This window comes from Alligator mississippiensis, chromosome 14 (genome assembly GCF_030867095.1).
Source record: "Alligator mississippiensis isolate rAllMis1 chromosome 14, rAllMis1, whole genome shotgun sequence".
Taxonomy (NCBI): Eukaryota; Metazoa; Chordata; order Crocodylia; family Alligatoridae; genus Alligator; species Alligator mississippiensis.
In genome coordinates this window covers 12,301,989-12,314,751 of record NC_081837.1, presented here as the reverse complement: position 1 = coordinate 12,314,751, position 12,763 = coordinate 12,301,989, and the positions used below count along the sequence as shown (strand labels likewise).

Sequence of the window (12,763 nt, the reverse complement as noted above, 5' to 3'; positions counted from 1 at the left end):
TAAATGCCTTTAACATCCATACGCCTTGCAATCCTATAATACAAGGATTGTAGTGGTGTCATGGGGCTCTCTCTGTCCAGAACAAATTGTACTCAGTCTATACATTTATCAACTGCTGTTCTGGAATCTGTGCTACCAGGACCTGAGGCTGACTGGAAATACAGCCCGCTCTTCCATCATGGTGCTGGATCTGAAGAGCTGTTTATTTCAAGAGGATATGGAGGGCTAGACCTTCCTTGTGTTTGTAAAGTAAGCTGGTATGGCTTGTTGGAAGAGGAAGAGCACCATCACCTGCCTCCTCAGCTAGGTTCAGACAGTCAAAAAGCCCGAGACTGAATCATTTCAGTCTTTGCAGGTTAGTCTAAACTGCACAAATTAAATTGAAATGGAAGTAAACAGACATTTACCTTTGATTTGGGAAATGTAGCCACATGCCTGCAGTGGCTCAAACCAGAAGCTGGGGGTGCTAGAGCACAGCTCTCTGGCTGTGTGTTCATTTCCTCTTCCTGCTGCCCCTGAGGTCTCTGGGATTTGCAGTCCAGAATTACAGCAGCAGGACTCTGCAGGGTTTCTCATCACTTTCTCTTTGTGCTTCCAGGTGCCTCTGGGATTTGAAGTCCACAATTGTAGCCAGCAGTAAGTTTGTTTAACCCCCTTCCCTGGCCCCAGACCCCAACCAGGGTTTGCCGAGGGGGGGCATCTCCCCCTTGTAGACTAGCCTGTATCCCCAGCTGGGCTTGCTCCCTTCCACTCTCCTCCCTTTCTCAGCCAGCACACATGACTCCAGCTAGGGAGCAGAGGGGTGAGGCCAGCCCTGCTCTCTGAAGCAGACAGCACAGCCCAGCCCGGCGTTGACAAGCATGCTGGGGGACTGTGATTTAACTTGAACCAGGAAAGGATCTGGGACAGAAGTTTCATAAACCAGTTTGACCCAAATCAGTTAAGTCTGATACTACATTCAACCTGGTTTATCTTGAACCAGTTTGAGCCATTTTGAAACTGGTTTGTGTGCACTGAGCTTCTGTTCTGTTACAGGTTTAAACCAGCTTCTGATCACTTAAACTGGTTTATGTGTAACTTCAGTCCCTAGCCCTAGTAAACTGTGTCCTTTCTTTAGGTTGTCAGCATTCGTTATGCTTCTAGACACATCGATGCTTCTTTTCCCTCCACACATCTTTCCTCTGCTCTCACTTCACCTCTAATGCCCTTCCTGTTATTTCAGCCCCCTTTTCACTAGAAGGAAGGAAGGGGCATTATTGGTTCAGGCTAACAAGTGCAAGGTAAAATCCTAGTTAAGACAAAGCAGCATGGAGGGTTTGCCTCTCCCTGGTAACTTGTGTTAATTCTATAAATGGCCTTGTCTTCACTGGGGTTTTAGCTTGTTACTTATTACACATTAGCTGATGAGGCAACAACTGAAGAGAAACCTTTTCTAACCTTTTCTGTGCTCTCTTCTTCCTCCCATTTCATTTCTATCCCCCCCGTTAGACCATACGTTAAGTATGCTCATGATGTTAGTTCTGCTCTCTCCATTTAATTTAAGTAATACTTCTCTTTCTCCAAACTATTTTCTCTTTGCTTTGGTGTGTGTGGCATTATCTAACGCTTATAACCTAAGTTTTGTTATTTATAAGGGAGGAAAAGCTCTTCCCATTTAAAAGCATCTAAGCCATGGATGCCCAGAACTGAAAAAGCACTGGCATTTAAAGAATGAACTGTGGAGTGCTATGTGATCATGGGACTTTTTAAAATATATATTTGCAATACCTAATCCCTTCATCTACAGACATGTTCCTTTCCTCCTCTATCATACCTCAGCCTCACCTGCAGCATCTTAACTCATGCAAAGCAGAACCAAGGGGTGGGGGAAGGAATTCAGAATGAGATTATGATGCAGTCCGGTCACCATTTTCATGAGTTCATCATGGCAATTACTTAAAAAGGTCTGATTCCCCCTAGCAGCCCATGGTTTAAGAGGACAGGAGCCACCTTCATCCATGGGTGTAACTTTGTTGACTTCTCTGCGCTGATACCAAAGATGACTTTGACCCGGTCTCTTTTTTTAGTCAAGCTGGAAAGTTCCTATGTCCTGTGTGACAGGAAGTCCCACGCTTGCTTGCCATTCCCTGCAGTTACAATTAACTTCAGGTTATACATACATGTCTCATCATTGAATCAACCTACAGTGCATCACACCATGGTCTCAAAGATATAGTATCAGATTTTTTTTGTACTTAAAAAAAAAAAAAAAAGCAGCTGTTCCCCTCCCCATTGCAAAGGAAGCAAGGGAATAGTGCAGAGGGAAGAAAAGCTGTCCATTGAAATGAAGAGAGTTCCTTGCTGCCGCCTGCCACACCTCTGTCACAGCACTAGGGTTTTCTAACAAGGTTTCTTTTGGCTTTAAATGACATGTCAAATATAATTTGTGCTGGTAATCTGAACTGTGTGACTGTCCTCTGAAATGATATAACAGCGTAGCTCCTCGTTACCTTGGTATCTGTCGAGCAGGGTTGCATGCGGTGGACTACAATACCGAAGGCAGCTCAGTCAGGTATTTCAAATCGGAAATGGGAACTAGTTTTTTCATTGGCTGTTTTCACGAGACTTGCAAAACACCTATAATTATTCTCCAGGGCATCTATTTCAATAGCCAGTACAGATATAATCATAATATTAATAATGTCGAGTCTTGCCAAAATAAATAGTATTGCATCTTACATTGCTTAAAAAATACACGCACGCCAGAAATCCCTTGCCCTACAGCAATCTACTGAGTTGTAAAGAAATTGCTTTGAGAATTATAGCAGCCCCCGATAGCACCACTAGAGTTAATGAGCAGTTGCCATTTCCCTCATAAACTCCATTTTTCAGAGGTTTATAACGTGGATCTTTTAATTTGTGTTGGGCTTATGCTCCACATATAATTTGTCATTCTCATGTGAGTTTTTCTAAAAGGGAAAAATAATCTAACCTAAAATCAGCTAAAATGCCTCTTTTTTTTCCTTAAAGCTACACAGCAGTCAAATGTAGAATTCCCTGCCTAATTGCTGGAAATCCTGGCTCAGAAGGCCATTGGTTGCTAGAATTGCAGGCAAAGGGTTGAATTTTTCATTTTTTGCTTTCTTGTTCACACTCCAGAACAGAAGTCCCTGTCCCATAACAAAATCCCTTGCTTTGCTCAGGTAACTGCAGGTTAAAGACAGAATTCCCTTCCCAGATCCTGGAGTTATGCCTAACCGCTAATGCCGAATGCTGACCAAACTCAGAGTCACACTGGAATGGCGGAGAAGAATCAATTTAATGTCTGTAGAGCACTTTGGAAGGAGAGCTGTTATATGTAAGTGCTAAATATTGTATTATTATTATTGCAAAAGATTCCACTTAACTGAGGTGAGAGATTCTGTTTCAAGAGAAAGATGCAAATGATCCTTTATTTAACCCCGTTCCAGTCTCACCTAGCAGGTAAGCAAATCTCAGGTGTTTTCTCTTGCTCTTCCTAAGTGAAATCGCAACTCTTCTGGTACCATCACATCTAGTACCATCACATCACACTATAATGTATACCCTGATCAACACGGTGCTTGAGTATGTTCCAGTAGTGCATTAAGTGACACGACTAACATCTGCTCCAAGTGATTTGTTCTTACGCTCAGCATCTCCATAACTGAAGTTTGTGTTTGCTCTTTGTAGGGGCAGAGAGATATTCCTAGGGATAGTAGGTCAGCTCTTGATAGTCCAAGCACTGTTGCCCTATTTAAGAAATAGAAAGAAAGAAAGAAATGCAATTTTAAACTGGAAGGGACCTCGTGAGCTCGGGTCCAGCCCCCTGGCCAAGGGGCAGGAAGTCAAAAGGGGAAAATAATCCCAGCAAGATAGGCATCCAAGTGTTTTTTGAAAGTATCCAGAGTAGATGCTTCACCACCTCTGGGGGGAGTCTATTCCAGGCCCTGGAGACTCAGACAATAAAGAAGTTTTTCCTTATGTCCAGCTTAAAACGGTCTTCCAAGAGTTTGTGACCACTGGACTACAAATTCAGACATGATTCAGATTCTCTGAGGTGAACATGGTAGGTGTTAGGCAAAAGCCTTTGTAATTTGGCAGAGGAGAGAGATGGAGCTTTGACTGTAATTAAATGTCCACAATTCCCCTTGAAGGCAAAGAGATTTTCCACTTGGTTTTCAGCAGATCTGAGAATTAGGCCACTATTAGTCAACCCTTTAGCTGGCTAAATTTTGATCCAGGTACCAACTCATTCCTTCTAAAAAGCTCCTTCCATGCTCAGTTTATTGCCATTGGAATAATGGGACTCAAAGGGAGTTTTTACACATGCTCTGGGAATGGGGGGAGGTGCTTTAATTAGAGCGGCTTTGAAAGTCGCTCTAATTAAAGTACCTGCACCATATCATGTATGAGTGTCCCCACACTTCAATATGGCAGCGGGAGTGCTTTAACTAAAACTCATCGAATGAGATTTAGTTAAAGTGTCCCCACCACCATTTCAAAGTACAGGGATGCTGATATACAAGAGAATATTGGAGGCAGAGGCTGTTGGAGGCACACTAATTAGCAGACCTGATTAATCAAGTCTTCTCCAATGCACTATAATTACAGCACATTGGAGCAACCTTCTCCATGCACGTCTACAGGTACCCAAAGGTTTTACCCCAATACCAATAAAGAATGCTAATGGGGATAGGGAAGAAGAGAAGAATATTGTATCCCTAGAATTTCACAGCCCTTCATGGCTTTGATATCTATCTGGTTTCCATGAGTCAAGGGTATTTAAGTCACCCACGATAAATTCCACACAAAACAAGTGCCGTTATAGGCAGGAAGAGCCTTGCTCTACTGCACTAGACTGGGAATGCTTTGTCACTATACAAAGACCCAGATTCTGTCATTAGTTATGGCAGTGCAAATCGGTAAAAAATATATATATATATATATATATATCTAGTCAGTTCTTGTCCCAAACTTTCAGTTTTTGATTAACTTAAGGAACATGATAATTTACACTTGAAATTGTTCCTGTAGGAGGGTGCCGGGACCAGCATTAGACCTGGACACACTCTATGTATCAAAAATAATTTGATGTTTTTTAGCCTATACTCTCCTTGAAACCTCAGAATATTGAAAAGCATTCAAAACAACTCTTCCTTAGAGTTTCAATCAGGACTACACAATGCCCAGCATGCTATGCTCTCATGAAAATGTGCCCCTTTGTTCTTTGGTGAGTACGTGAGAAAAGGGGGCTTTGGATGATTTGTTTCCATCTTTAGGTGCAGAGTTGTTCTGAAAACTCTAGTCCTGTAAATTCCTACATGTGTGTCTGTGAGCACCAAGTCTTTGCTAGCAGGAAGAGCTTAAGCACTAGCTTGGGGTGCATGGACTCCACAAGAGGTGAGGAAATCACCCCATCTCTCCTTTCAAGTTTGCTGGCAGCCGTTTAACACGGGGCTAGCAGATGCCCCTTCCCTACTCCTGCCAATTGATCATCATAATTAATAGTGACCAGCAAAAATGGAGGCAGAGCCTAAACCACTTTCTCTGCATCTTTATTCATCCCCTACTCATTTCCACCTTTTCCTGTCATTCTTTCTCTCTCCCAGTCACCTTCTCTTCCTCTCTCTGTGAACAGGGTGAGTCACCCTCCTTATTAAAACTCCACTGCAGCGAACATTAGCAATGAGGTGCCTTGTGGTAGTGATTAAGTCAAATCAAACACATTTGTCATTGAAAAGAAGGCCCCCAGCTGTTTATCTGGGAAATATAATTGAATACTAATGGGGTGAAAGCCAGCAGTTGCCAGTCCTACCAAAGGCATCTGCCAAAAATCTAACAGAGGGAGGAAGGGGAAACATTGAATGTCAATTTGTGCCAATTGAAAATGAGAGCTTGACAACTTGCAGATTGTATATGGGATCCACAGTACAACACTGGAAAGGGGAGTACACGCCACGAACACGTGGGAGTTCTCGGCCCAGGTAAGCAAGGGCTCAGGACTCATATTTGAGTTCTCTGACAAACTTCTGTGACGGACATATATGGGTTTTTGCCTGTGTTCAGAGGCACTCAATGAGCGCGGCTTCCAACAGAGCCAAAAACAAGATACGTCTATCTTTGGTCAAGTCCCTTTGCCAAAGATGGGGCTGCGAGCCAAAACTGTGCCTGTGAACATTCAACTTCAGATAGGTTTTTGAAATTCTAAGACCCATATTTTGCAAATGGCCCCTGGGGCTTTTTCCATAAGCAGATGAAAAATTCAACTTCCAGCATCTGGAGCTGCACACAAGAAAGATCTCTCTCTGAAACACGTGTCCTATTTCCATCTCTAAAATACCCAAGTTTCTGTGCTTCTGTCTCCTCATCTGTAAAATGGGTTTAATAGATACCCCTTCCCTAGAACACTGCAACATTTACTTCAGATCTATGGACAAAAGGCACTCTTCTTATACACAGTGACCATGTCTACACGTGTGCTTAACTGCAGAGTAATTAGCTGCAGAGTAAAGCATCACTGTCTACACATGTGATACTATTAGGCTGCAGTCAACTAATGCCGCCATAAGATAGTGCTGTCGGGGACAGTACTCTCTTATAGTGGGGTAATTTACTGTGATTAAATGCACACATAGACGCTGACCGCTAGCATAAATGGTGCCTGGTCAGCCCAACCAGCAGGGAGCCAGACTCCTGCCTGCCACCTAGCCATACAGCTCTGCACTTTCAGCACCCTCATGCCCCATCCAGCCTCTGTGCTACCTGACGCCACTGCCCAGGGTCTGGGGCTGAGCCCTCATGCATAAACTGCTCCACCCTGGCTCAGATTGCTGCTGTCTCAGATTCACATGTAGATTCTGCACCTGGGAGGAATTTACTCCAGCTCAAACTGCTCTGGAGTTTATTGCTTCAAATTAAATGCACATGTAGATGCACCCAGTGTTATTACAAAGTTGAATACTAGGATGGAAATCAGTAGGGCTCCACTGAAGATAGTAAATATGTTGCTTTTTAAATACCAAACTTGAGCTTGCATCGTGCAGGGCAGTTGCCCATGCTGGAGATGAAGATGGATGAAATGACAAACTGAAAAGCCCAGTTTTCCTTCCATATTCCCATTTAAGACACTGAAACCAATCATATGAAACCCATAAGTAATTTGAAGTTTGCCATGAGGAGAAGAGGATTGTAAATTTCTCCTTAAGAACTGTCCAAAGTAGTGAATCTCTGAGGATTTTTATAGCCTCGCTGGGCAGCAGCTGTTGGACCAAAGGGATAACACAAATAGCATTTGGAAAGAGTCCTCAATTATTATCCAGGGAAATCTGTCACTCTGGTCTCTGGTGCTAAATGGGCAATGCCTGAGCAGAAAACAGCTTATCATTCTACCATTCAGAAGCTTTCAGAGAATAAAAGTCAGTCACCTTATTATAAAAAAAAAAGTCTACAACTAGACTTAAGGAACAGTGCTATCTCTACCCTGATATTGCTTCTCAGAGGCTGGAAGGTGAAACAAAGGACATTGAATTCTGCATGATGCATTGGGGGTTTTCAGTGTTTATTTATCATGCACCTTCTTTGTCTGATGTTAAAATTAATGTCTTCTCCTTTGTCAGAGTCTCAGTAAGGAAAATAGCTTAGTGGAGTGTCAGCAGTATGAACTCGGGGAAACAATAAGGAGGAAACCTGAGGGCCGTGTCAAGACTATAAACAAAATAGGTTATTTTTTCCTTCCATAGTAAAACAGTGAGGGTCACACAAGGTGCTGAGATAGACAATGTTGCATCCCCACTGTACATTGCTGTCATTATTTTCCCACCAGAGTCTCTCTGAAAGATGAATGAATCTTTCAGACAGGAAATGAGGCAGGCATTGCTTGAAGCAAAGAGCTGAAGTGGTACGTTTCAATAAGTATGGAGGAGGTTTGATGCTCCTCTCAATTTTCTGCAGGTTTGAGATGATATAAAGCCCATTAATTGCCATCCTAACTCTAGCTCTGGAAGCTCCAGCTATTTAATAGGAATGTAACTAGAATGGGATCAAGTGCATAGAGAGGAGATTTAAGTGCCAGAAACATCTGAGGTCATGTTCAATGATTGCCCCACAATTTCCTGCCACAAGAAAACTCGTCTGAGATCTAGAGAATTAACATCTGATTATGTGCTGGAGACCCACCTGCAAGTGCTCTAATTATTACAGTCCTATTGACTTCTCTAGGTTCGTTGCCCATTGCCCTAAAGTTTTTCCTGAATCTTTTGTCACTGCAAGACAAATTTGAAGTAAAAAGTATGCCTGTAGTTTTGGGGGCTGTTAACACAGGTAGACCTGCCAAACTTGTTAGAGGCCTCCTGGTTAAGTATCTGGGGCCAAGTGGGGCTATTATCAAAAGGTGTCATTTAACTGAACATGAAAATGGCAGTGCTTTGCTGGAGAAACAAGGGAGTACCACTCCCCAGGAGAACAAATGAATTCTTTATACACCAACCTCTCTGCCTGCTTCTTCCTCTCTATTATAAAGTCTCTTAAAGTAGCTGTATATTGAATCTGGTAGGATATGATCCCTGCAACTTTCTCCTTACTGTATAATAACTTTTTTCTTTCCTCCATATCATTCTGGAATACGGGGTCTTTGCTTATATGAAATCTCCAAACCAACATTGATAGCAGGTGTCTGCAGATCTTATCAACAGAGAGTCAACAATGCCGGGTAGCTGAGTGAACAATGCTATGATTAATAGGGCTGTGCAAAGCTTTGGTCCCTGATTCGATTCGGCCAGATTCGGTGACCAAATCTCTGAATCCGAATCGAATCAGAGGACCCTTTAATTTCTCTGAATCAATTCAGAGAGATTCAGTGATGCGAACGTAGATACAGCTTTAAATGTTTTTTCTACATACCTCGAGATAGCAGGTGCGGCTCGTGTCTTTGTCTGAAACACTGATTCTGTGAATCAGCGTCGAATCTTCAGATTTGGATTCGGCTGACTCGAATCAGGGACAGTGATCCGAATCAACGAATCGAATCACTGTCCCTGATTCAGGCCAAATGTGAATCGAAGCGGGCACGTTTCGCACACTCCTAATGAATAAGTACAAGGGCTGAACTGCAGAAGGATTTGAGCCAGAACTGTGTGATTCTATCTATTTTTTTTATTGGTCAAGGCATTTTAAATTCACAGAACTTTCTTTAACTTTACTTTTATTTTGATATCTACTGACATCAGCTTTAGGTTTAAATTAACCCAAACTTTAGGGGAAACCATTTATTTTCCCAACATTTTAGATTTAAAACAGTTCCAGACCCCCACAAATTGGTTCACCTTAGTTGTGAAAACCATTTATGCGCACAACACTGGTGACCTTCAGTAACTGGTTCTTAGATTTAGAATAGGGAGGCTGTTAAAGTCACGACAGGTAGAGAGTCATTGTACTCATGGGAATGCTGTTTATGGACCTAATGCAAACCCTAATGAGGCCAATGGAATTTGGATTAGGTCTCTCTACCTTTTGATGTCTTTCAGGTCTGCTTCTTGGATACGGGCCTTTCAAAATGCACATCATGGCCCAGGAAAGGCATTACTGTATCAGGACTTTCATTTCTGTCTTGTAGTGATTTGCTTTTGCACAGTGTTTAGTGCAATGAGATCCTGGTCTGTGAGTGCAACTCCAAGGGAACTCCACAAATAAATACATGAGTACTTATGAGAAAATAAGAGAATGAGTAATCCTCTCTAATATGGGGATTATTGAGGTTAATTTAGGTTGCCATGGTGTGTAATGAAAATCTTCCCCCACTCACTCACTCACATACACACACACACACACACACACACACCTTTTTTGTCACCCCACATCAGATGCTTTATACCACGCTCGTGCAAGAATAGCATTTGTGCACAGAAGCAGCTGAGCAGGGTGTTTACCTCGAACTCTCAGTCAGTTAAATGCTTGGTGACTTTAGCTTAAATAATATTTTTATGCAATTTTGAAATGCATGGGGGAGCTGCAGGGCACAGGGTTTAATCAATGACATTTAGGAATGTTGTACATTATTCATAACTGTTGTAAAATGCACCATATAATTGCATTAAAGAAAAAGACCTTAGAGAACAAGAGAAGCCAAGCGTGTCTCTTGTCAGGTGTCAGACGCACTTCGGCAGCTGCCTGTCAATCGGGTACATTTACAATTTCCTGAATGAGAGGGGTGTTGGAAAGATGGCAATTCACAGGTCTCCTTACCCTCAAGTGTTTCGTCCAAACATGTTGGGTCATCTTCCTCGCTGGCAGAGCATAAATACTGCTAAATATAATTCTTTTTTTGGAGCACGTCTCCTCGGGATAGAAATATGATTTGGAGGACTGAGATTAAAGCTAGGAGCCTCTTGGTTACAATCTAGTATTGGACACGCATACAGTACCTAATGTTAAACTGAGCTTCCCACGCTGGCTTGCTGTGTGACCTTCCCCACCCACCCCCTCCCCACTCAGGTCACCGTCTCTCCCTGCCTTCATTTCCCCATCTGTGAGCAGAGGTGTGAATTCCAGGAGTTTGGGCTATACCTTCTTATGGAGAGCATGTGTCAGACTGCAAACTCCCATTTGATTTTGAAGACTGTTTTCAGTTTGTTATCCTGAACCAAACTCCAAGCGATTACACAGAACTAACACAAGATGGTTTCACTTTGATCATCTACCTTAGTAGACAAGAAATTGCTGCAGTCTCGGTCAAAGCAACTGTCTTCCTGTTGGGTGGTGAGTAAATACACCAGGTGAGAGGAGTAGGATCAGGAGAGCAATAAGGGAATCACCTGACAAAGAGGGCTGAAGGTTATAAGAGAGAACTATTTGAAAAGAAAGTGACCTGAAGCAGAGAGACCTCATCATAAAAAGAGGACAAATGGTGAGCTGTAGCAGAAAGATCGTGGGCATCCTAAATAACCAGGCAGTTTTCCAGATTGGTGAAGAATCAAATTATGAGTTGAGCATGCTGTTGCAGCCCTTGGTAAGGGAGTACTTAAGTTACTGTGAAGTCTGGAAGGGAGAAGGGAGGTCAACAGGGATTCTTGGGTTCTTCAAGGTACCACTTCTGTGCAAGTCAGCCACAGCCTGTGCCTAGGAAACGTGGCCATGAGGCCAAGGCAAGAGACTGCTGAAGAGGGGCAACTGAAGAGTGCAAGGGTCCCTGGAGGTCCCTGAAAGGCACCTGAAGAATGCAAGCTGATAAGTGCCGGTCTATGGAGAGCTCTGCTAGGGTCTGACAGGATCACGCTCCCCTGTTGTTGGTGATGCCGTAAAAATTAGCTAGATTCTCTTTGGTAATTGTCCCCTGATAAGAAGAACTGTAGTGGTAGCTGGTTTATAGTTTTTGACAAAACAATACAATAAAATGGCCCCTGCTACATATTGCACAGTTACACAATTAACTGGTTAACTGAGCAGTAAATGTAGACTAGCCACACATGTAAAGAATCATAGAAGATGAGAGTTGGAAGGGACCTCAGGAGGTCACCTAGTCCAGCCCTCTGCTCAAAACAGGACCAGCCCCAACTGGATCATCCCAGCCAAAGCTTTGTCTAGCAGGATCTTAAAAACCTCCAAGGAGGGAGCTTCTGCCATGAACCTGTTCCAGTGTATTACCACCTTCCTGATGAGAAAATTCTTCTTAATATCTAACCTGAACTTCCCTTGCTGTCACTTGAGACCACTGCTCCTGGTTCTCTCATCTGCCACCATTGAGATCAGTCCAGCTCCATCTTCTTTCGAACCCCCCTTCAGGTAGTTGAAGGCTGCTATTAAATCTCTTCTCTGTCTCCTCTTCTCCAGACTAAATAAGCCCAGTTTCCTCATAAGCTATGTCCCCCAGTCCCTTCATCACTTTTGTTGCCCTCTGCTAGACTCTCTCCAATTAGTCCATATCCTTTCTGTAGTGCGGGGCCCAAAACTGGACACAGTACTCCAGGTGTGGCCTCACCAGTGCCGAATAGCGGGGAATAATCATTTCCCTTGACCTATTGGCAACACACCTACCAATGCAGTCCAGTATGCCAAAAGCCTTCTTTGCAACAAGGGCACATTGCTGGCTCATATTCAGCTTCTTGTTCACTGTCACCCTCAGGTCCATTTCTGCAGAGCTGCTGCCCAGCCACTCAGTCCCCAGCCTGCACCAGTGCATGGGATTGTTCTAAGTGCAGGACTTGGCACTTGTCCTTGTTGAACCTCATAAGATTTCTTTTGGCTCAGTCCTCCAATTTGTCTAGGTCACTCTGAATCCTAGCCCTACCCTCCAGCATATCTAGTACTCCCCTCCCCCAGCTTTAATTTGAACACAAAGCAGGGCCCAAAGATCAGTAACGTTACATATAATAAAATAACGGCATTTATATAATTTATCATTTTTGCTGAAAACATAAGATTATCCATTCTGTTAGTTTACACAAAATTAAAGCACACCATAGTATATCATGATATAAAAAAAGATCAAATCAAGCAGTAGACAGTAAAAAATGCTGGAAATGTATTTGATGTTGGCCCTTATTCTTTGTGCAAGTAATGCAAATACATGTAAGGAGTATAAGACAGGCTCCAAAGTGTTAGAGAGAAGTCATATTGTTTGTGGGGGGCAAGGAGGGGGGGTTGTTATCCCAGCGTCTAAAATTTCCCAGTCACCACTTCCCCCTCTCTCCAAAAATACCATTAAAAGGTTATGGGAGCCTTTCCCAAAACTACACAGTTAGCTCCCAAGTTAACAGTAGTCAATAAAAAA

The 12,763-nt window shown here is 42.9% G+C and overlaps 1 long non-coding RNA gene across 2 annotated transcripts in view; it reads left to right on the top strand.

The window, feature by feature from the left end:
• The first annotated feature begins 547 nt into the window (after positions 1–547).
• LOC102571315 (uncharacterized) overlaps positions 548–12,763 on the top strand; it is a 41,596-nt gene continuing 29,380 nt past the window's right edge. For both annotated transcript variants that reach the window (XR_009456545.1, XR_009456546.1), the window contains exons 1-2: positions 548–636; positions 3,183–3,337. This is a non-coding gene — a long non-coding RNA (uncharacterized LOC102571315). The remainder of the gene's footprint in view (positions 637–3,182; positions 3,338–12,763) is intronic.